At 37.2% G+C, this 23,878-nt stretch overlaps 1 long non-coding RNA gene across 1 annotated transcript; it reads right to left on the bottom strand.

The window, feature by feature from the left end:
* Positions 1-9,980: 9,980 nt before the first annotated feature.
* Positions 9,981-20,724, bottom strand: LOC107725666 (uncharacterized). The gene is made up of 2 exons (XR_001638146.1): positions 20,604-20,724; positions 9,981-10,610 (listed from the first exon to the last, which is right to left on the bottom strand). It is a non-coding gene; the product is annotated as an uncharacterized LOC107725666 (long non-coding RNA).
* Positions 20,725-23,878: the final 3,154 nt, after the last annotated feature.

Below are 23,878 nucleotides of genomic sequence, written 5' to 3'. Positions count from 1 at the left end.
TAGTAAAGCTTTCAGACAACCATCCAAGAACTAATCACTCACATTTAGAATTCGCTCGGAGGTTCAGAGCGAGCGGCACACACACTTTCTCTCTCCATCTCACTACTGCTCTCTTTGCCCAACCCACGTATCTGACCCAAGACCAGAAAGCACAGCAGGAATGTGGGCGTACTTTTCCAGCTTCATCCAGAGGTCACGGGTCACCAGTCGAGGAGGAAAACAGACGTCTTTTATCGCCATTTACTAATATAAACACATTTAACCGGCAAATAAACAAACAGCGGAGATGAGCGGACAGCAACGCCCATTATTTTGCACATTTCGTGATTGAAGGAATGAAAAGTTCTTCAGAATTCCCTCGCTGTATTCCTGCTCGAAGAACATTGTCAAAATCTGTTGTTTTTGTTGCAGCTACTTTTTTCTTGATGTTAGCTTACAATCTCTGATCGGTTTGTGATGGGTCAGTGATGAGACCCCAGACTCAGGTCCAGTGTAAAGCTAAAGTCTCGTCAGGTATTACAGCCGTCACGAGCGTGATGGTGGGCAGTAATTACATGGCTCCGCTGCTCTGCGGTGATTCCTGTCAAAACGGATGTCGTGGATTGGAAGGGTCCACTGGCCCGGGTCCCCTGGGTGCCCATTAGAAACGTGGCTCACTGGTCTGATTAGCACCCCATACTCTTCTTTTCTTTTTGCTAGTGCTGTGGATACAAGGTATAGAATGCTTGGACTTCTCAACCTATTTTGGTTCGCAACCCATTTTTATGTTACAAAAGTCTTGTGACCACAACCACATAAAAAGAAATAAAGTTATACATTTTATAATTTCAAAGGTGACAAATTACAAGCTTGGGGTCCATTCATTTTTTGCTTTGAAAAATGTGAGACACGGACACTGCAATGGTGAGAAAAAGAAAAAAAAAAGAGACTCAAGACTTGTATTTTACTTTTTTTTGTAAATAAAATTTTTACTAAACTTGAGCTGGAGTACTGCGTTTTTAGAATGCTGTGTCATACATGAGACACTGCAAAAGACATGAGATGTGAGTGCAGTGGTCAAACACGTTTGTCTAGCATGTGTTTACAACAAAAACAATGGAAAAAGTAGCACGGTGGAATGGAAATAAACAATTTCAGCAAAAAAAAAAAAAAGGTAAGAAAAAATAGTGTAATAAAAAGTAATAATATAAATAATAATAGATTTTGTTGTTAATAATTAACTTATTTTTAATATATACATACTAATAATATTAATAATAATGATGATAATAATAATAATAATAATTATTATTATTATATAATTAATAGTAATACAGACATTTGGCATTCTTGTCTGTTGTCTACAAAATCATGCAGACATTTTTTTTCTCACAAATATCTTGTATTATCTCACTCAGAGTCTTATATATAATTATAAATGTACTTATTCCTTAAGAATTTTTTCTGCTGATTAAAAAAAGTGCAATAAAATAATTATGAAATAACTATTAGTGTTGTTATTGTTGTTAATTTATTCTTAACAATATTTAAGAATAATATTAACATGAATAACTATTATTATTATTATTATTAGAATGTTATGTAATTGTGTATATATAATTTCAGAAATTCAGAACATTTCAGAAAAAAACGTAATAATAATAATCAATAATAATAATAATAAACAATAATAATAATCAATAATAATAATAGTTGTTGTTAATTTATTTTTAATAATAATGATAAAGTTTATTATTATTATTATTATTATTATTATTAATAAATACTGACATTAGGCATTCTCGTCTATAAAATCATGCTGACATTTTTCTCCCACAGAATCTTATGTAGTAATAATTATAAATTTACATATAAATTTCATTATACTGCATTTGTAAGGTGTTGTTCATCTTTCGAAAATCATGTCTAGTAACCCATGCATTTTGAATCCAAGAGCATGCCCTGTGTGACCGACCAGTCCCTCACAGTTGCAAGCATTCATTTAATTTCTGCTATTATATGCTGTATTATATCTATTGGATCAGCATCTGGATTTAATACAAATAAATTGTTGAATTCTGAAAGCAAAAGGTAGTTTTAGAGCACTTGGTAACCTTCACCTATTGCTGCCTTATTACATTGAGTTTTCCTTTTCATCTAGGTCACGATTTAGCCACATTTTCATGTAATTAAAGAGAAGCTGTGTATTTTATATATAGCTCTATATAGTCTATTATGCTAAGTCAAGCTTAGAGAAATAAAAACAGTATATGCCAGATACAGTTCACGACCTGCAGCTCTGGCGAGCCCAGAGTCGAGAACCTCTGGCTTATTGTGTTTGTTAGGACTGCTTTTGTGATTCGAGTCCACGCTTAGTAGTAGAATTTGGTTTACGCAGCTCCTACACCTGTTAAAATCGCAGCAGTAGTGTGCAGAAATCCTTGGGCGCAAACATAACCTTCACAGATGTGGTAGTGCACAAGCACTCCTCCAGTAAATGAGGCCATAAAAGCCAGGAGTCCAATTATGCACCTGAAATAAAGCTCTCATCCAGCGAAGGCTTCGGCTTGACGCTCAAGGCCACATGTATGCGCCGGCCCAGGTCTTCGAGCGCTAATGCCTAACAGATCAACATTCTTCTCATATCGCTCATCGGGTGCTGGAGAAATCACAAGCCCATCTGCCGCAAATAAGTCTCGGAGGAGGGTTTGCGCTTGTTTCTGAGGTTGCTCGAGATGAGGTAGTGCTGTTCTTATCTCACCGGACTTCAGTTTAACGGGCTTTAGTCGGTTCCCGTAGCAGTGCAGCAATGTTTGATTACTCTTAAATCACCCGCTGAGAAAACCCGGAGCTCAGCTCTCCCTGTTGCCGCAGCCATTACAGCCTGGCAAAATAAGATGTTTCAAGTCGTTACGCCTGTCCTGAGTACGTAAGCTCGAGGTAGGGACGGTAGAAAATTGCCTTGAATAATCTCAAATATTTGCTTTGAAAGGGTTTGTGAGGGTGTTGTCAGGAGCTACGCGTGTCTCGCACCCCCTGCTGAATACAATCATCTCTCCAATTTAGTATAAATTAGGTCAAATGGGAATAGCCCGTCATAAATGGCTAGAGCTGTTCTCAGCTCCAGCTGTGTAGATGTACTTGAAAGAAGGTGTTAACTAAGACACTGAAATAGCCATTAGCGCTGCTCTGCATGACTGGATCACATGCAATCTTCATTTAAATTCCACAAATCTGGGATTTGTTTGAACCTTTATAACTCAAGGTCTGCAATAACACAGTGATGTATGTTTGCTGACCTGAGGTGTACATCCTGGTCTGTGGTTTACTAAACTGGGGGCCACTAAGGTGTGTAAAGTAAAAAAATACATAAATAGAAAAGTGACATACTAATGATAGAAAGAAGTAATGATGATGAAGTTCTGGCATGAAACTAGATGGCGCAGTCCGATAGATCTAACTCAGTATGACATAATGACATCATCACGTCACAGCTGATCGGTTCTCTCCTGTATTGGTAGCCGATGAGCTTGCTGCTCAACATTCAAATGCTTGGCTAGTGTTTGCTGTAGCAGTAGCAGCACGCTTCAGAAACCCTCCACCTTCCCCAGCTCCACCTGTATAGATCTGCTATGGGGGTTATTCATAAATGTGACCCTGCCTGAACCACAAAACCAGTCATAAGGGTCAATGTTTAATCTCATCACATCTGAAAGCTGAATAAAAAAGCTTTCCATTGATGTATGGTTTGTTAAGATAGGACAATATTGGGCCGAGATACAACTATTTGAAAATCTGGAATCTGAGGGTCGCAAAAAAATCAAAATATTGAGAAAATTGCCTTTAAAGTTGTCCAAATGAAGTTCTTAGCAATGTATATTACTAATCAAAAATTAGCAGCAGCGTAGCAGATCTATTCCGCAAAGACCAAATACATTAACATAGGCTTGTTGTTTTGTACTTACATGTCTCTTTGAATGGGTGTGTTTCCTTATATCTCCATTTGTCTGGCATGTGCATTTCAGTGTCACTGCTGGGCCTTCCTGGTGGACCAATCCTGGTCCATCTGGTTTAGGTTAGTCTGCCACATCAAAAGAGAGAACTTCACAGGGCCTGCGAACTCCGAATCTCTCTCAGTTCGTTTGTCGGCACTGTGCTATCCAGAGCACATTACTGATAATGGCAGGCCGCCTTTGCAGATCCGTCTGTGTCGATAACACGTCTTGCATTCTTTAAATAACAGATCACAGATCAGCTGAATGAGCCGCATGGAATAAATTGCCAGTGACATTTAAGGTGAAATAACTAGCATTCTTCCCGCCTAACAGCGTATGATGAGCCACTTATGTGCATCTGCGGAGTTGAGATTGACGCGAGGATGGAGAGGCATGTTTGAATGTGCGTGCAAGCTTGAGTTTTTTGTGGTGTGTGCATCTTCATTACGGACCCCTGACAGGCCTGTGGCTGTGTACCATGTGCACAGATTGTTGTGTTAATCTTTATGGTAATGGTTTAAGCAGTGATAACAGAATCACACGACTCGTCTGATATATGGTTTGTTTCAGAATGAACATAAACCTCACATAAAACTCAAGTTTATCCATCCATCTGTTTGTGGAACTTTCATTTAAATCAACAAGAAAACCACTGCTAGTGTTGTTTAAAAGTGAATTGATCTTGTTTTAAGGATTTTTCAACTGTAAAACAAGGCAAAAAGCATCCTTATCATATGTCTTACTATAAGTTAACAGAAATGTTTATGATCTGATATCGATTTTCTTGATATACTCAATAAATCGTGCTTGATAACAGGTGTATGTTTAGGCTAAAAATAGCATTTTAGCTTAGCTTAAGTTAGCTTAATGTTGACAGTTTAAATTAATTGGTTCACGTTTAGGTTAAAAATAGCATTTAGCTTAGCATAAGCTAAATGTTGACATGACCGTTTACATTAGTTTAACTACTCAAATTTACTTTAAAATCCAGCTTTATGTATAAAACACCTTCTTCTACTGATTGTATGTCGATTCTAGTCAGGAATGAGGTAGAAAAGATATTGTTTGTAGCTTTCTATTCAATGCTAAAGGCTAATTTCTCACATAAACATCCCTACAGGCCCTATTCTTGTACAAATACCTGAGACACGCCATAAAGAACAAAGACAAACCATATATTGTAGTGAAATTGTATTTATTATTATTTAGTATTAATGTTTGATCTATCAAAGCATTTCTAACTGTTTTTTATTAAGCAGGATAGACAAACATGCTAGTGTCCTCATTTTTGCTCACTCTTTTCTTATATAAGGATCTACATAGATCAGATTTGACAAATTTTTGCAGCTTGTCTCAACAAAAAGGCTAGCAAAATCCAGATTTGTGAATGTTAAGTGTGATTAGGGATTTGTTTTATACACTGAGTACAGTGATTACCATTATCCAGACCCCATTACAACGTCTTTATCAGGTTTTGTTTTTGAGTAAGAAAGTATCATTGTGTTTAGCCAATACCAGCTAATGATCCGCTAATCAGGAATGGGAAAAGAGCTCATTGAGCATCCGTACTAGCCGTTGGCTAATCTATCCGAGGGCTGTTTTCCACTGGGTACCGTACACTCGAATTGGACCAAAAATTCTTAAGTCCATTATCGGTGCAATAAAGAGCTAATGACCCAATGACGGGAATATATTTGCTGTGGCACCCATCTCTACGAAGAGGCCGAAGGATAAGGAGTCATTAAGGCAGCGTTATCTGGTCCAGATAGCATTGGCATGTCTACGCAGATCATTATTTTCGCCCCTGGAGCCGTTTGCCAAACGAGAAGAGCCGTGTGAGCAAAGCGGCCGCCGCTCAGACTCGGCGGTCAGCTGCGGTGTGGAGGGGGAGCCACTAACGATACATGCCCTGGCAGCTAATTCTCTTTCTAAATGCCCCTAATGACTATTTTATGAAAGGATCTTGCATTTTATTTTTCGTTTTGCTTTAGTCAGCTTGCTGTTTGCTGGAGGTTTGAAGACGAGATGTTTCTACGCTATACACACACATGTTATCTTTTATTCTTTTGTCGAGCATTGGTCTTAAACAAACGCCCCTGTGAATAGCCCTGATAAAACAATAACAGTGTGTTAAATAAGACTCTCCCTCAATGCTTTCAGAGTGTTCTTTCTCTCCGAGTAAGAAGACGTGATGAAAGCAGCTTTTACATAGAAATACAACAATGCAAGGTGAAGTGTTCTGACAGAGGAACAAAAACCCAAATTTGATGCTATTGTATCTATTTTGTTGAAATATGTGGAAAATAGCATTTTGGTGCATCTGACTCAAATCAGTTTAGTTTTTTGTTGTCTGAACAGCAGAACACAAGTTTAAGTTTACAGACCTGATCAAAACCATAACCAACAATTGAAATCTGATTTCATTCATTCATTCATTCAATTTCAAGATCTGATCCAAACCACATCCAACAATTGAAATCTGATTAAATTCGATCGTTCATTCATTCATTTATATTAATTGAATTTCAACATCTGATCCAAATCACAGTCAACAATTAAAATACAATCAAAATGTTTGTTTGTTTATCTATTACATTTAGTATATTTTGTATTTGTTTTTGTTAATTTTGTTTATTTAGTTATATTTCAAGACCTCATTTATTCATTAATTTATTTTAAGAACTGATCCAAATTACATTTAACGTGTTAAATATGATTACTATTTATTTATTTGAATAACCTGAATTCAAAGAATTCAAAACCTGACCCAAACTAGATCTAACAACTGAAATCTGATTAAAATTTTATTTAAATAATGTAGCATGCAACTGTATGCAAACACATTCATTTGTTGCTCACCCTTTTCTTTTGTAGCCAACTATGTGATATTACTCAACAGTATGGTACTTTGCTAAATTGTATTGTGCATGATTGTATTGCACTATATAGTTCTTATGTTGTGTAAATATAAATATATATATATATATATTTCAATGACCACAGTGTTACCGCTAACAGTATGGTTTCATTAAATCTTCCTTCAAACACTTCAATTACGGTAAATTAGCGGAGTAGATCGCCCCCAGTTCCCTTCAACTGGATTGTTATCTAGCGAGGTTTCAGAGCCGTCTCTGCTTTTATGGAAGGACTTAACAGCTTGAGTCTAATCAAAGACATTTTTCCCTCTGTGTTCAGGCTAAAGAAATTCAATTAGTTTAATTGGTCTGCTTATTATAAGCTGTAATGTGATGTGAGTGCCGCTGTTGTCAAACTTCACAGGCTACTTTAAACAGCCTCCTTAATTAGATGGAGAACTTTAATCTCAGTGTTTCAATTGTACAGTGAAGAGGATCTTCAAGCAATATTCTGGCTTTGTTTGCAAAGCAAACTACAAAAGTTTTTAAATAGCTCAAGTGTGGGCCTTCCTTACATACATCTATAGGTTTATAGGCAGACAATATTGCAAGTTTTCATTACACAACTGTCTGGCATACATAATTCTCATCAAATGTTTGCATTATGACCATATGTATCCGATTATTGTCTCGAGCAGCTGATTTCCTAGATTCATAGCTATGATTTTATGTCTCTTGTATCATTTTGTGGTTGATTTTTTTCAATTACATTTCTCATTCACATTTATTTTACATTCACATTTATTTTATTTTATTTTTTGTTTTAGAGAGCAGCCACACAATGATATGAGGCGATTGAAATTTGTGGTGTATACAAGTGTATTTTTTTTTTATTTGTAATAAAGCAAAAACTATCATATGAATCCGACTCGGTTTCATCGGTTTAGTCTTTTAGTTGTCAGTAAAACAGAACAGAAGATCAAGACCTGATCTTTACAGACCTGATCGTAAATTGAAATCGGATTAAAAATGTATTTATGTATTCATTTATTACATTTTAAGATTGGATCCAAATCACATCCAACAATTAAACTCTAATAAAAATTAAAAAAACAATATTTAATGTAGTTATTTAGTCAGTTATGTTACTTAATCAATATTAAGTTCTTGTTTACAAATTTACTGAATCTCAAACTTGCAGTTGTGCTGTTGTTCTGAATCTCTACACGATATTCAGTATATTCAAAACTGCACTCTGCTTGCATCATATTGCCTAAATGAACCCCTACAGGGTAAACTAAGAGCCCTCTGCTTTGTTTTAGGGTCTTAATCGCCAAAATCAAGGTTAATTTTGACCGGGTGACTACCTTTTTGATAAAACACCTCCCTATTAAACACGCAGGTGTTTTTAGCTGGACTGGTGGATCTATTTCTTTCTCTCTCACCCTTTTTTCCTTTCCCCAGACTAAAGGGGTGGAAATTTTTGAGGGGCAGTGACAACAAAATGGATGACAAATTGCACTTATGATCAATCACAGAACCGGAAGTGCAGCATGGTCTGGTGGATAGGCTAATGGAGTGGAGACCCGAAGGTTCACCACTGGCTGCTCGGCATCGACAGTTGTGCCCTTGAGTGAGGCACTTAACCCAAATTGCTTCAGTAAACACTCTGTCTTAAAAATGACAGTGTATGCAAACCGGCCCATCGGCTTTCTTTACAGACAGAGAGAGAGAGGGATCTATTCTCCAAATGGCATTTTCCCTAAATATTGGTGTACCTTGACTTTTTTAGTGGTGTAAATTTCATGTTTGTTATTGTTAGAGAACTATTACATATGTTTTAATCAACTATTATCTAACCTGAAGGTAACCTAGCATGAAAATCAGCTAGTTTTAAATGCATAATGTCTCTCCTTAAAATAGGGATTTTGACCAGTTCCACCTCAGGTGTCTTGATCATCTTGATTTTATCCTAAAAATAAAAACAGTAACATTATTTGGACCCATTGCGGAAGCTCAAGTTCAACCATTACATAAATTATATGAATAAAATAATTTTTTTAGTTTTGTTTTTTTTATTTAATTCAATTTAGAATTTTACATTTCTTTAAGTTTAGTCAACATTTTTTTTTTTTTTTGAGCACCTCTTTCCGCTGACCATTTGTTGAAAAACAAACCAAAGAATCTAAAGTATTTCATGTTCTATTTTGTACCCTGTTTGTGGAAAGTGGCAAATGTTTTTTTGTGAAAAAACAAAGAGGACACAAAGAAAGCCACCACACAGTGCTAACACAATAAAACTGTATTACATTTGTGCTTAAAATGATTACAGTACAGTATGTACACATCCTAAAAATAAACATCTCATGCTGAATAACACATAAAAAGAAAATCCATATACAATAGCAAGCAAAAAGGAATATGGTTTTTTTAAATATGTACAACCACCATATACAAATTAAGTTTGTCCTCATAATTTCTCTGGGCTATGTCCTCGGTTTCCAAAGGTAATCATAGCCCGTAAAAGGAGTATCAACGTAGTAGGCTACAGTAGTGATTTGCGCTTGCGTGTCGCCTTGAGTCGATAGTAAACAAAACCCGGTAAAGGCAAATCCTCCGACCAGGTATTCACGTGCTCCAGTAATGCCTACAGTTTATGCGACCTGATTGTGTTTAAAGAGGATTATGTCAGCTGATCAACATGGGCCGTTCGTCACGTCTGGAGGAGATGCTTGGCGACTGAGCGGTGATTCAGTTCAGGTATAAACATGTCAGGAACAGAGCCTTGAGTTACACGCAATGACGAAAAGCCTATTAAATAAATACAGTGAAGAAAGTAACAAACCCATCGTTTACACACGTGCCAAAATGTTCAAAGAGTTTGCGTTTGACAGCTAGGGTCTTTTAGGTATAAAACAGGGTGAGAGAAGTTTTTCAAAACGTCACTAATGAAATCACACCACTTGATGTTGAAGATGTCGAAGCTCAAAGATCTGTTAGAAAGCTAACACCATGTCTTAACAAGGTGCCATTTCACAAAGTTGTCCTTAACAGCCAGGATATTTCATCTATATCTGTAGCATTGTGCTGGGTAGCTCCGCCCACTGTGAAATCTCATTGGTTCTCGTAACTCTACATTAAACATCAAATATCTTCTGATTGGCTGTTTGTGTTTATCCAAATAGCTTGTTGCTGGAAACGCAATTAAGACACAATGAAAACGAAAAATAGAAAGGACAATGAGGAAACCCATTCAACCTGAGATCTTATGTTGACATGGCTCCTTCTCATTCGCCAATAAATACTGGATTTTTTTTTTTTTACTATGTGGTCTTCACCCTGTAAAGCAAGTGAAATGCAACTGCGATGTGGACTTGGGGTTGTACGTTTGTGTGTGTTAAAGTTCACAAAAGTCGGGCCATTGAGATGTCTGGTCTTCATAAGGCTGTCAGGCAGCATCAGTCTTGGTCCGTCTTCGAACATTCTCCCACTTACCAAAAACGTCTATGGCTAAACTGTACAGTACACCGTCCCTTATGTGGGCTCTTCGTATATACAATGTAATGGGGACAGGGGCTGGAGAGGATACTAGTGCTTCTTATGTCTGATTGCATGTCCCCTTCAGGTCCTCTCGCAGCTCTTTCCCCTCCTGCGAGCAGCGGGGTCGTGGGGTGGTCAGCGGACCTGCGGCGCGTAGCCCTCCTTCATCAGTCCTTCCTCGTAGTCTGTCTGGCACAGGATCATGTTGTTCTTCAGGAAGAACTTGTCTCCAACGCAGAACCTGCATGGAGGCGAAACGAGAAACAGAAACATGGCGTTTATGTAACTCGAGAGGGACGCAGAAGGACTCATTACTAGCAAAACTTGCAGGCTTCCCTACAGAGCCGCATCCCGCCCACTCAAATATTAGCGTACGTTATCCTGCGGACACGTCGCTCGGTCTGGAAAGAGTATCTCCAGAGTGCACCTAGCATCTTCTCCACCTGCAGCTGTTTCATAAATATACCCCACAGATGCAGCGCAGGCTTTAGCGCTGCCTGACGGGCTGCTGTCTCACTTGACCTTTTGGAAAGAAGATTATGTTGGTCAGGCAGAAGAGAGAGACAAAGAAGGCGGCAGAGAGGGAACGAGAGCGAGAGCGAGCGCTCAGTGTGTTTACCCGTCCTGAGGGCCGCTTATTTTGCTCGCAGCGAGAGTTCGACAAGGTCGGAGCGCCAGCGAGAGCTCGTGTCTACTGGCCAGCGTTCCCTACCGAACCCTGCTGCCTGTGAACGAGGAGAAAGACGATGCGTTTGTGTGTCTGCTGGTCCCATTTTAACAATTAAAAGTTCGTATGGGGAATGCAACGTTAGGCAAATGTTAAAGAAATAGTCTGGGTTCATTCCGAGTTAAAGTCAGCAATGGAAATGGAAAATCTATTTTCTAAATGCATGTTATTGATCTTATTGTGAATTGGCCAGCAATGCATATGTTTCATTTTTTTAAATTAGTTTTGACCTCATAATTTTTCTAAATATCATGCTTCGATTTACTGGTGAATTGATAGACATTCTCTCTGGTGACTTGTTCCAGACGTCTCCAATCATTTCGTCTGCACTCACTTAGGAAAAAAAGGTACAAAAGCTGTCACTGGGACAGTACCTTTTTTTAAAAGGTGCATTTTTGTACCTTATTTATCCCTAAAGGGTGCATATAAGTACATTAAAGGACCTAAAGGACATTAAAGGAAAGTACATTAAAGGACCTGGTATATAGTACATTTTTAAAGACCCAGTAACAGGTTTCGTACCTTGCCAAAACACTGTCACTTTCTTATAATCGACTGCCAGCTTGCATTCAGATCTGCCTTCATCCAATCAAAACCAGTGGTCTGAACCAAGTTCCAGCCCTATATATATATATATATATATATATATATATATGTGTGTGACCCGTGCTGTCAAAATGAGTTGGAATGCGCACGGGCTAATTTTGAGCTATAGACAAAAAAAGTGAAAAATGTACTTTCAAAACAAAAATTAAAATAGGAAAAATATGCAATATGAAAATAATTGAAGACAAAATGTGTTTTACTGAGAAAAAACAAGATTTGGTTTGATTTGGCAAAAGGTACATCTGGAAAAGGGGGGGGTCGTCTTATAATCAGGGTCGTCTTATATTCGGGCCAATACGGTATATATATATATACTGTATATATATATATATGGAAGAAATATATTATATATGGAAGAAACGCTACTTCTGTTACACGACTTTGTTTGAGAGCTTTGTGGATAAGAAAATAATTTTGACTTTGTTTTCCATCGTTTTCTTTAAAAAAAGCAAAAATCGAGGTTACAGTGAGGCACTTACAATGGAAGTGAATGGTGCCAATTGATAGTCCACTTTATACATTCTACTAACTATAAGTAACTTTGCACCTACATGTCAAATGCTACTCATTAGAGTATTACTAGACTGTCTGCTTAATATCTGCTAACACTTTATTTCAATAGTCCGCCAACAGACTTTCTACTGTCTGTAAGTAACTTTGCAACTACGTCAACTTATTCTACTAACCATAACTATAACCGAACAGTCTACTAATACTCTAATGAGAGTTAGTTGACATGTAATGGCAAATTTATGAGAGTTAGTTGACACGTAGTTGTCTAGAATGTCTAAAGTGGACTATCGAAATAAAATGCAACCTAAGAATTTGTGCAGGGTTTAAAAGCAGAAATGTGAACCTAACTTTATAAAAGCACTTATTAATTCTTGTTAAGACGTGCACTATTTGACCTGTAATGATGTTAAATGATAATTTTTAAAGTCATTTTAGAGTTTTAGGCTGTACATTGTCATGGTAACAATGTTATAAATTGGATCTTTACACGAAAGATTAGATTTTTTTTTAACTCAGTGCTTCACTGTGACTCAAATTTTTTGGCTTTTTTATTGGGGGAACACTCATTTTTGTGGTTATCAACAGTATGTCTAATTTGTATTGAACATACAATATTCCTTCAAACATCCTCAGGAGGGGTCGAATAAGATCTAAGAGCCATTATCCTTTCCATTGTTGAATACAATGAGCGAGTGCTAGGATACTTTGTAAACGGCTTCCTTCTTCCCTCCCTCCCTCCCTCGCGCACACACACTCCGGCAAACTTTTTTTTATTCGTTATACACGGCAATGTCAAGCGGGAAGGCGCAGCCATTAGTTTGGACCAAGTATCAACAAGTAATATCCATTAATCGTGCTTGTTGACACGGTGATTAACACAAAGCAGAGGTGTGCTTAATGTAATGGTGTCATTCACTCCAATAAAAACGTCCTGTTTAAATGACACATTCTTGCCAGGAATCCATTAGTGTCTGTCTTCTCTGACATCCTGGCCCTCTCCACCTCCTCTTCTGAGCACCTCCATCTCGCTCGTTCGTTCTCTCGCTTTCTCGGCTAATAGGATCTCTCTGTGTTTATTTACAGCCTGTGTTTTCTGTTCCCTCTTAGCCTCGTCGCCGCCCCGTTTCGCAGCGCCAAATTGTTTCTGCTTGGTGAAATGTCAACAGCTTTTGTGACATCTGTGTGCCAATTATGACGAGGATATTGCAGTCAGCCCATCAGAGGTAGCGGTAATAAATGCCCTTGCGCTGCCCTCCGTTTTTCTGCTCGTGCAGTCATTACCGATCGCCACATGTTTCCGAGCACCTACATTACCCTTAGCTTGATGCGTCCCCCTCGCCCTCCCCTTTCAATCTCTCATCCCAGATAAGTTCAACTTCAGATTGCTTTAATTGCTTTTTAGTATTTCCCATCAAGTAGAGGAGAAAAAAAGTGAATGCATTTGATATAGTGTTTGCTCGGGTATGACCATAAATTTGGGGCTTTTTATGTTTTTTTTTTTTTCTAAGGCTGCCATTTTAACACATTAATTGAGTGTGATTAATTATAAAGAAAATAATGTGATAAAAATGAACGTAATTAATTTAATGGATTTTTTAATGTAAATTACATTTACAAAATACTAGCAGAGCATTGTAAGTAATTATTTAAAATATATATATATTTTTTTTAAAATTGGTAACTCTTTGCAACAAGGTTAAATTAGCTAACATCAGTTAATGCATTAAATATCATGATCTAACAATGACTTCTACAGCATTTATTGTGATTTACTGGATTTTGGTGTGGTCGTTTTTTTTTCTTTGTGAGTATGAATTAACAATAGTATATTTAGAAATTATCATTAACCTAGTTTAATAAATGCTGTAAAAATGTTCATGATACTTAATGCATGAACAAATTGAACCTTATTGTAAAATGTACTGTTTTTTCCAACCATTTGATCAATTTAAGAAGTACAACCTTATTTTTTGCATAATGTCTTCCCTATGTTTTTGTGCAATTATAGCTGATTATATGAAACTTTCCTTTGCCGAACTAATTAAACGATTTAAAAACATGCCAAAAAATTGTGTAAATGGCCCCTCAATGACTATTAAAAGTGTTCGGCTGTCACAATAATGATTTTCATAAATTAATAATTTATATCAATTTAAAAATATTTTTTAATTACAACAATTCATGAATAAATAATATTTTCAAGATTGAGAAAATAAAAATAACATTATTAAAATAAATTAAATCAAAGTCTTTGAATTCTCTTAATTTTCTAAGCAAAACATTTATAGATATATGCAATTAAATGCAATTTTATCTTATGAATTAATCAGAATATCCTTCTAATTAAATCAGTTAAATTTTTAATTGATTGACAGCTCTATTTTTCTTAATTAACAATAGCTTTACATTCTTCTAGTCTTTCGGTTATATTCCCGTTCTTTCATTTCTACGTCGTTCCCTCTCTCCTTTTCCTCAGGTGTGACAGTAATGATGAATATGTCTATTGAGACCCATCTTGTTAAAGAAAAGATGGCTTCCAAGGCAGTGGACTTAATGATGTATGGCTTCGTCAGCTATTTGCCTCTGAGGTCTGTGTTAACTAGAGTAGTAACATTCCTCTTCTGTGAAATAACATGCTGGAGCTGTGTGGAGGAGAGAGGACTTGAAAGAGTGAGGGAAAAGAGAGAGGAAATGAATCATGGAGGGAGGTCTATAGACGGAGAGAAAGAAAGTGAACGTCATCATCGGATGTGAATAAGACATTATCCGACAGAATAGAGTAGATCTGCCGCAGTGTCTGCAATGCAACCGCATGGTTTCCTCTAACGAATGACATCTAGAACTGAGGTTTGCAGACGTCTCTGAGGGGACGAGACCGCCGTCTGTGGCGTAGTTTAGTTACCGCAGTCCCTGACGCACGTGCAGCCCAATTTGGCTCAGGCTTTCCAGACTTTCTGACAAGGACGATGACCCATACCGGTGACCCCCCTGCCCTGCCACCCAGGCCTCGGCCTTCTTCAGATCTCCCGTGGGGCCTCAGAGCGCCGCGGCCCGGGCTTATCACCGGGAACTGGGACTCCTGAGGTTGGCTGATGAGGCCTGAGCGGACGACAGGCTCATCGATTAGCTGTCCCTTCAGGGCTGATCTGTGGCTAACTGCTGACTAGAGTCTCAAAACCACACAAACACACTGCACTCGCACTCACCGCCGCGGCTGTCGCCCTGATCCCTGTTAACCAAGCTGAGGATATAACCTCAAGCCAGGTGAACAGATCATATCCAACCCATGAATAATCACTCCAGATTAAGTCCGGCTGCGCAGAATGATGGGATACTTTATGGATGACACAGAGCATGTCTGATATCATAAAAGTCTGGAACGTACTGTTCAGTGTTCAGTCAGTGATTAGCAGTTATTGTTAAATAAAACTATTACAAATCCTTGTTTATTAATTTAATTTAAAATGTTTATTACTCGATATATAGATATAGATAATATATATAGATATACAAACACACATATATCTGTGATCTATCTATCTATCTATCTATCTATCTACAGGTGCATCTCAATAAATTAGAATGTCGTGGAAAAGTTCATTCATTTCAGTAATTCAACTCAAATTGTGAAACTGTCTTAATAAGTATTCTAATTTGTTGAGATAGTTAATTGGTGGGTTTTTGTTAAATGTGAGCCAAAATCATCACAATTAAAAGAACCAAAGACTTAAACTACTTCAGTCTGTGTGCATTGAATTTATTTAATACACGAGTTTCACAATTTTAGTTGAATTACTGAAATAAATGAACTTTTCCACGACATTCTAATTTATTGAGATGCACCTGTATCTATCTATCTATCTATCTATGGGATATATTATAGATAGATAGATAGATAGATAGATAGATACAAACAAGTGAAAAGTAGAAATATAAAAAAAACGGTAGTGAACGGGCCGAGGGGAAACGCAATCGCAAACGGACCGAGGGGGCCCCGCGTCAGCTAAGGACGGCCCTGGACAGCAATATACTAATATACTGCAATTTTCCTTTCATCAGTCTCGTTCAGTGGCTCTGAGTTACGTTCAGACTCAAAACACTCACGTGTTCAGTAAAGAACGGCATATAGATTTAGTTGGTCCAACTAATGAGTCAAATTCACAGTCAAATGCTAGTCATTCTTTAAAGGCAGGAAAAGCCAAACAGTCACATGTTTCAAAAGTGAGAGATTTGACACTTATGATTCGTTACCATATTATGTAGAAGTTTCTGGTTTTCATATACATGAGCCAGATATAGTTCAGCACACTCTTTGTGGAAATCAAGCTAATCACGGGCGGTATTTAATGGTGCTTTTGTGTGGCCTGACTAATGAAACGACTCTGTAGGAGATGATGGCCTAGCTGATGTGTGTGGGGAAAAGGAGGGGTGGCCCAGCTGTAATAAAAGCTTGATTGTAATCATTTAAGCATCAAACGGTAATGTCAGGACATTACTGACCCTCATGGAGAAGCATAATTATACGGCGTGACCTCTACCAACCCGATAGCCTGCTCCAAGCATCAGAATGCCTGTCCCACGTCACTGATGGCGAGGAGAGCGTTTTGTAAGATGGATTAGATGGCTCTTTTAAAGGCCATGGCCTCTTTAATATTGTTTGAAGAGGGGAGATGAGAAGGGAGAAAGCAGGGTAGGATGTATATGAAAGTAGATAGAAGGGAAATAACAAAACAACCCTTATTTAAGGAAAGGAGGCGGGGAATTTTTATTATAGCGAGCATTTGATAGGACAAAGATCTTTTAGTGCAGGATTCAGAGCAGAGTCATCAATATTTGTGACTGTAAATATTACAGTTAATTTTGTTCAAGGTTTTGAAATGTATTAGCATACAGACAGCCTGGAAATTAAGATACATGGAATATAAGCAATAAAACTATTTTTTATTTCAGGTAGTCCTTGAACTACAAAAATGAGTAATTTTACCCCTGATTTATTCATCATTTTCATTCAAGCACTAAGTGCATAGAACAAAACAGATGGGAAAAATGAAATCAGGCCCAACTGGCTAGTGAAAACAATAATGCGCAATGTGTTTACTAAAAGATCTCCTTCCATCAAAGGCTCTTGAGACAGACTTGCTGTTTGTGTTGATGTTTATCAAAGAGCATCACTGGACTGAGGCTGTACACGAGTAATGTGGCGAGCTGTCACAATGACGGACGCGTCATGAAAAGCCCCGCCGTCCTTTTCTCTTTCTTAGGAGTCCATCAAAATTTGCGAGGCTTTCTCGAAAGGCACTGACAGAACAACAAAGTGTCTGAGACGTGTCGGGTGGCGGGTGTCTGTGGAGATAATGTCTCGTCAGCTTGTTGACAAATGAATTTTCTCTGGGTCAAATGGGGGGTATTTGCATATCAGACTGTTGATGCGGTGCTCTCTCGGGTAGTGTTTAGACCATAGGAGAGCCGATGCAGGAAGTTCTTTATGACCTGTGTTGCTTTAAGTGATTTGTATATGTATACTGGGCCTAATGCATATTTAGACATGTACTAGTCTCAGCCTCAGACGTCACGCCCACGGACCGCTGGCTGAACGTCTGATGCATATCGCACTCAAAATTGGAAACACTTCGAAGTTTCGAAGTCGTCATCGGATTGGTTAAATTATACAGTATTTCCGGGAGATGTGTGTGTCGCGTTCTTTAAGATGCCGTGATGCCAAACCCTCTCATGGAGTTAAAAGTCTGACTGTGATGATAAGCGCTTAACAGGATCAACTAAACGCTGGATTTTCAAAAGTATGTGAAAAATTTAAAGTTCGCAGCATAGAATCTTTAAAATATGTCCAAGAGTTTTACACACCGGTCTGTTATTGTGGCGACATTTCCACGCCCATAAACATGACGCAGCACGAAACGTGATTGGTTGCTTTACCTGTCAGTCATACTTGGGTGGGCTTTGGCCATTCAAAGTGGCAAAGGTTCCCAGACCTTCTGCCATCAGTCTGAAGATCTGGCTATATGCAAGACTAGACATGTACAAGCTGCTTATATGAATTTCAGTGCATTAGAAAACTAATTGGTTCACTAAATTGGTTAATTAGAAACCAAAGTGGCATCAAATAAACAATGACCTTTTTTTGCAATTACTTTTAACCAACTTGTTCCAAGGTGTGTGGGAAATCAGTTCTTATCAAGTCCAAAAGTTTGGGGTTTGGGGTAAGATTTTTAAATGCTTTTGAAAGAAGTCTCTTACGCTCATCGAGGAATTTATTTGATCCCCAGTACAGTAGAGAATTATTGTGAAATATTACAATTTAAAATGATTTGAAATGTTTTCTATTTAAATCTATTCATATTTATTGAAATAAAATGTAATTTATTCCTATGATGCAACGCTGAATTTTCAGTACTCATTACTCCAGTCTTCAGTGTCACATGATCCTTCAGAAATCATTATAATATATTGATCTGGTGCTCAAGAAAAATTTTGTAAGATCGGTGTTTAAAACCATTGTGCTGCTTAATATTTTTTGTGGAAACCATGATACATTTTTAATGGATTTTTTGATTAATAGAAAGTTTATTTGAGCATTTATTTGAATAGAAATCTTTTGTAACAGTATAAATGTCTTTGCTGTCGCTTTTAATCAATTGAATACGTCCTTGTAGAATAAAAAAGTATTCCTTTCAAAAATTCTTACTGACCCCAAACTTTGAACAGAATAAATTGGATCTCATTTTATATTTTTTATGTAATGCAATACATTTTTAAGCACGGTGTAAGAATCCAAATACTTTTTAGGACCGCTGAATGTGAGTTTGTTGCTAAGGACACCTATGTTCATCCATCTCTCCACCAAAACATCCAAAAATGTCAATAAACTGACAGGAAATTCAAGCTTCAGTCTGAGATATGGGCAATTAGCACCAGCGCCGTGCTATAAATCTTGTGGTGAACACCAGTGAAATTGTGATGGGGGAATGAAAGATGCATAGAGGCCTCGTCAGAGCGTGTAAAGCAGACTGTAATGCCGGGCCGGCGGGTGGACCTGTCTGTGACTCTGCTGATGAAGATTAGCTGACTTCTTAGATTAGGTGTGCGTGGTTCGTGCAGTCAAGTGAAGTGGCAAGACAATAACCCGGTGTTAATTGAGCGTAACCAGATCCTGCAATCTGCCCCTCTCATGTGTACTGCTCTCTGGCACCTGTGTGTTTGTATGAAGCAAGTATCTAATGAACAGCCGTGCATGAGGTTTCTTCTTTATTTTAGCCACGTTCTAAGACAAATGGCCTCTTCTTCTTAGACTGAATGAGGACAAATAACACAATTTGCCCAAAGTAATGAAGAAAACCACAAGCCACAAAATATTTAAGTGTTAAATTGCTGTTTTTGATAGTGAACCACTGAAAAAAAAAATTTCATTTTAACATGAAAAGAAGATTTAGGACAATTCTTGTTTTAACATCCATAGAATAATTTGTGTAAAAGCATGCTGTGGTCTTCTCATTCTCTTCTCAAGGATGTGAGCAAATTTTCAAGATTCGGGGTGACGGAATGTTAAAAAAGAATTTTAAAACACAATAATAATCTACTATTCAGAATTAAAGTAAATGTAATAAAGTCAAATGTAATAGAAATACTTGTTTACTTTTCAAGCCTAACATGATCGGCAGTGGTTGTAACTGTCGAAAGTTATTTGTTTAAACCCCAGAAGGGGCATTTCGTGATTTTGAGGGATATTTTGTTCCTAATAATCACAGCAAGGCATGATGCTTGAGGGTGAGATATACTATAAACCACTTTGGATATGAACATGTCTATTAAATGGCATTTTTTTGTTGTTACACATGTGGGCTTGTGGTTCAGAGATATTGGTAAGAATCACTAAAATTTGCAAATGATTGTGGTTCAATACTTTAATATTACTGTGCCAGCAATCCAAAGGTTGCTGGTTCAAACCCCCGAAGGGCGATTCATGTGCTGGAGAGTTATCCCCTATATCACTGTTTTGCCCTTGAGCAATGTACTTCTTGCTCCAGGGAGACTGTACTTGTAGTAAACACACTGATGTAATTTGGATAAGAAAACATCTGCCCAAACCGTCTTTCAGTGGTAGGGTGGTGGGCTTTAATCCGAAGGTCATTTTTCAAACCCTAGAAGGTTTGATTCATGAACCGGAGAGTTGCTGGGATTCCCTATCACCATTTTGCCCTTGAGCAAGACACGATAGAGGGGTTAAGCGGGACCGTCCTTGTAGTAAATGGACTGTAAGATGCTTTGGATTCAAGACAGCCTTTGAGTTTTAAAAGGCTCAGCACATCTGCACAGAGATACATATGTTTAAGTACTTCGAAATGTTGAAAAACTGAATATGATTTGACTAACCTCTGGTTACACAGCTGGCAGGCAAAGCAGTCCAGGTGATAGACGTTCTCCTTGGCTCTCATGACCATCTCGAATGCTGGGATGAGTTTACTGCAAGCCGCACAGTTCCCTGTCACACCGAACAACCTGACAGATTGAAAAAGATGTGACGTTTTAGAGTCAGAACCATTGGATCAACCATATCATTACGACTGAAATGGGATTGTTGGGGTGATTTATAAATAAATGACTCTTATGAACGAGTTCTTTATAGTGAATCAAAGAGAACAACCAGTATGGTACAATTCACAACTGACTTTTATAAACCGGTTCTTTTATGAGAATCAAAAACATACCAAGCAACCAGTTTAGTCTGATTCACAAACAAATGACTTTTATGAAAGGTTCTAGTGTATTAAAAATATAAAGAGCAACCTGCTTAGTACAGTTCACACTAGACTCTTATGAACTCTATTTTTTTTTCTTTCAGTAATTCAAAAACATACAAAGCCACCAGTGTAATCCGATTCACAAACAATTTCTCAATCAAAGACATACAGAGCAAACAGTGTTGTTGGATTCACAAACAAATGACTCCTATGAACTAGTTATTTTTAGTGAATCAAAAACAGTGTAGTCCAGTTCACAAACAAATGACTCTTTGGAACCGGTTCCTACTAGTGAATCAAAAACATACTGATCAACCAGTGTAATCCAGTTCACAAACAAATTACTTTTTATTAATGAATCAAAAACTTAAAAATAACCAATGTAGTCTGATTCACAAACAAATGACTCATATGAGTCTGTCCTTAAACGAATCATCTTTTTTCCATTCCCATTTATGGGGTTTATTACACAAGTTTATCATATTATATAAATTATTACAGTGTTTTACTCAAGACTGATTATAATATCTGCAGCTGTTTGCTATTCATTTTTTAAATAAATATTTTTGTCACAAGGTTCCCTGTGTAGCATTTCCTGAGAAACGTATTTTAATTCATATGAAATTTATTAAATATGAACGCAAAATGGACTATATAGCTGAGATATGTACAACTGAACAACATGAATCAAACTGAACAAAGAGCTTGTGAATAGAACCAAAAAACAGTATCGATACGAAGCCTACTTCAATATTTCCCATAATGGGAAAGATAATTTTTTACCATATTTAAGGTTGTGCATTGGACAAAAACACATAAGTGGAGTGCGATGTGAACATCATGGAGATGTCCGGGCCGGGTGAGGTTAGCACCACAGAGCCGCTGCCCAGGAACGAGCCTATTATTTTCCAGCCCGCTCGCGGGACATTACGGAGAGGATTCATTAGGGATTCATGGCTGTTACTCCACCGTGACCTAGACCGAGTAAAGGGGGGAAGGGGGAAAATAAATATCTGATAACGAAATCATATAACAAAATAACCTATTAGGCGGACTTCTTCGGGCACTTTTATCCGTCGTTGTTAAAATGATAAAACTGCATGCCACTCTCCAGCTCTGTAAGAGATCGCAATCTGATAAATGATCTCAGGGCCTGGGATTTGCAGGGTTGTTTATTAACCTTCAGAAACTATGTTTCCCACAGGCAAATAAAAAAGAGCCGAGCAGATAGATTGTACTCTCATGAATACCTACAAAATTAAAGGCTACTGTCAACACACCTTGAGACGATGAAGGATATCTCCAATAGCTTTCCAGGTAAGATGAGAAAGAAAACGAGAGTTCGTCCTGTGGATTGGTGCGGTCGATTTAATTAAAGGAATTATGTCTTTTTCTTTGAGCTGTCTAAATATAGACACGTTTGCGATATCACGTCTCCACTATTTTCAGAAAAAGTGCATTGCCAGAAGGCCTCAGCATGAAAGAGATGAAATGATGAGGCATATTTTTTCCACTCGCATCTTGCAATTATTATATATATCAAAGATCTAAATGCAAATATAAAAAGGATGATAGATTCACTGTACGATAACTCGCTTATATAAGGAAAATTATTATGGTGCATTAATGCATGTTCTGAAAAGAAAATACGCATTAATGCACGCGCTGGATTTCAGTTGATGAATGATAGATGACATCCATATGAAAAAATGATGCTTGAAGGTTTTTTTTGTCATCCGGTTGAATCAAACTAGTATTGTGTTTGCCACTCTAGCGAGCTGTGAGCTCAAAACGTCTCGTCTCGTGCAAATTTAAAGTAACCAATACCTTTCCTGGAATTGGACAGTCATGCCTTTTTGCTTTGAACATTTGAGGACAGAGGTCTGTGCTTTGCAAACACACAAAGCATTGAGTGAAGACGACTGCGCTCACCTGAGAATCTAGCTGTGTGTTACATGCGCTGCACTGAGAAATCAATAGATGTGTTTTTATTTAAAGAACTGACTGTATTTTTTCTATGTAATGGATTGTGATCCATCAGAAACTAGATGTAAGTGGAGTATCTTGATGTACTATCATGTTCTTTGGGGAATTTGTTTTGCAGCTTCATTTTGACTGCTGGTTTTAGCTATTCCCTTGTTTCGAAACTGACAGATTTACTCTGGGCTCATATTTTCACACAGCACATTAATATACTCCTTTATTTTTGAGTTTCGACTTGAGTTAGATCGTGTGAAAAGAGTCTTGAGAATTGACTGAAATGGTTTTGCAAGCCAGCATATTTACGTATCTGAACTCATATCTTGTATTAAACACTAGATAAAAAATGTTTGATACAATTTCAGCTCTATTTACAGCTTTTGTGGCATATTGTTGATTAGCAAAGAAAATTTGAGTCATCCTTAAATTATAGCTTTTTAATAAAAAGTCGAGAAGACATTTATTTTTGATGAAAAATATAGTAAAAGCAGTAATATTGTGAATTTTTTTCTATTTTAATAAATTATTTTAATTTTATTTTTTTATTAAATTTTCAGCGGCCATTACTCCAGTTTTCAGTGCCACATGATCCTTCAGAAATCATTCTAATATTCCGATTTGATGCTCAAGAAACAGCTTTTATTTGTAGAATTACTTGTATTATAATGTAATATAATATAAATAATGTATTGCTACTTTCTGATAAAAGTATTAATTTCTTTAAAAAAAAAATATATGTATATATATATATATATATATATCCCAAACTTTATCAAATATATAAAACAATATATATATGTATGTATGTATGTATATAAAATATCTATAATATACCTACTGTATATTGACCACTAGTGGTGAACCTCCACAGACATTAAAAGACCCACTGATGCTAAAAATAGGGAACTGTGCCACAAGCATCCAACA

The sequence above is a fragment of the Sinocyclocheilus rhinocerous genome, unplaced genomic scaffold, assembly GCF_001515625.1.
Source record: "Sinocyclocheilus rhinocerous isolate Xijiao unplaced genomic scaffold, SAMN03320098_v1.1 scaffold153, whole genome shotgun sequence".
NCBI lineage: Eukaryota > Metazoa > Chordata > Actinopteri > Cypriniformes > Cyprinidae > Sinocyclocheilus > Sinocyclocheilus rhinocerous.
This window is presented reverse-complemented; position numbering and strand designations above follow the sequence as displayed.